The sequence below is a fragment of the Melanotaenia boesemani genome, chromosome 12, assembly GCF_017639745.1.
Source record: "Melanotaenia boesemani isolate fMelBoe1 chromosome 12, fMelBoe1.pri, whole genome shotgun sequence".
Taxonomy (NCBI): domain Eukaryota; kingdom Metazoa; phylum Chordata; class Actinopteri; order Atheriniformes; family Melanotaeniidae; genus Melanotaenia; species Melanotaenia boesemani.
Window position 1 is genome coordinate 15,341,644 of NC_055693.1, and position 2,449 is coordinate 15,344,092.

Sequence of the window (2,449 nt, forward strand, 5' to 3'; positions counted from 1 at the left end):
AGACTTGCTGGGATAAAGTTGTCCCCAAATCTCCACTAAATTAAAATCTTTCATATATTTTCCAATAGTTTTCCTGGATTGATGGTGGGAAATGTCAGAACTATTTGAACGGTCTATCATCATCGCACAGTTAAAATCCCCACCAATTATAAACTGGTCATTATCAGTTGACATAGTTAAAAAGACATGTTGGTAAAAGGCAGGATGATCCCCACTGGGGGCACATAAACAGACCAAATTAACCAGAATAGAGATTATAGTGCCACTAAGTATGATGAATCTTCCAGATGGATCTAAATATTTATCTTTCAGTTCAAAGGCAAATGATTTATGAATCAATATTAAAACTCCCTTAGCATGAGAGGTAAAACTAGAGGAGAAGACTTGACCAGGCCACCTAGATCTGATTCTATTCACATCTTTATCTACCAAATGTGTCTCTTGTAGAAAACACATTGTATTCTTTATCTGACTAATTCTGTTCAGCACTTGTTTAAGTTTTACAATTTTGTTCAGACCTCTTACATTCCAGCGAGACACATTTATAACCAAGCTATCACACATTATTTATGTAGCTAATGGATATCAAACAAGACAAATGAGATTGCACCCTCCTTATTCTCACATTCAGATCATGTAAAAACACCCCACCCATTTCCCACTATGTACACATATACTCAGTTACTTTTAGGGCAATCGTGCCAGGGAAAAATTTGACAACAAAAAGGGATGTGGCTACTTACTAAAATGTCTGTTGGAATCAGCCCTTTTTCATGACTATTATTCCATAGTAGATTGGATTAAAAAAATAAGAAGAAGAAAAACAAAGCACCAACTACATAACTTTAGTTATGTGAGTCATTACAAGCCAGAGAGCTAATTCCCTGGATGTATTCTTCGGCCTCCATTACCATTTTGAAAACATAGCGTTTATTGTTGTTTGTGATGAACGGATGTGCTGGATACAGCATGCCATACCACACATCCAGAGTTCGAAGCTGAGCCTTCACTCCATCAAAGCGCTGCTGCAGCTCTCAGGTCTCTGCAGACAAGTCAGGGAAAAGGGTGACTCATTGATTCTTGTAGCGTACCTCCTTCATTTTCCTGGTGGCTCTCAGTGTTGTTTTCCTACGGAAGCGTGGAGCTGTCACCCAAATAAAAAAAAAATCGGACCTTATCACGTTATAACGTGATATGTTTATTGGAAAAACGTAAAACGTATCACGTTATAACGTGAGACTTTATTGTAATAACGTGAAACCTATCACGTTATAACGTGATAGGTTTCACGTTTATACAATAAACTTATTACGTTATAACGTGATACGTTTCACGTTATTACAATAAAGTATCACGTTATAACGTGATAAGTTTCACGTTTATACAATAAACTTATCACGTTATAACGTGATAGGTTTCACGTTTATACAATGAACTTATCACGTTATAACGTGATAGGTTTCACGTTTATACAATAAACTTATCACGTTATAACGTGATACGTTTCACGTTATTACAATAAAGTATCACGTTATAACGTGATAAGTTTCACGTTTATACAATAAACTTATCACGTTATAACGTGATAGGTTTCACGTTTATACAATGAACTTATCACGTTATAACGTGATAGGTTTCACGTTTATACAATAAACTTATCACGTTATAACGTGATACGTTTCACGTTATTACAATAAAGTATCACGTTATAACGTGATACGTTTCACGTTATTACAATAAAGTAGTGATACGTTTTACGTTTTTACAATAAACATATCACGTTGTAACGTGATAAGGTCCTATTTTTTTTTTTATTTGGGTGACAGCTCCACGCTTCCGTAATACATATATATATATATGTTGACGTTGCTTTTGTTGAAGTGCTTAACATGATTAAGAAATTTAAGCACAATTCAGCTAATGCATGTTAAGAACAAAACATGCCTTTAAGCATCAAAACAGAACTACATAAATATTAAAACACTCATGAGGATCTTTCACACTGTTGCACACACACACACAAAGCAACCCCCCAACTCTTTAACTTCTGTCTCCAAGCTGAAAGTAGCTATAACATATTAAAAGTAATAATAATTTCCTGGCTTGACGATGCTGTGAGGAAAACACTGGAGTTAAAATAAAAATTAAATTACCTTCGGAAACAGTAAGAATGTGTGTTCGTGTGACTGTGTGAAATATTTCAATGACTGTTTTTATTCTTATGTTTTTAATCATGTAAAGAACTTTGTGTTGCCTATGGCATGAAAAGCGCTTTATAAATAAAGTTTGATTTGATTTGATGAAGGCAGTGCCAAAAATTTGTATATAAAAAGAATGCTCACAAATGAACGGCTGTGAATCGATTCCCATCGTTCATTTAAGAGTCGTTCAACAGAATCGATTCGTTCACGAACGTCACATTTCTAATGTTTCCAACGTCACATCCAGT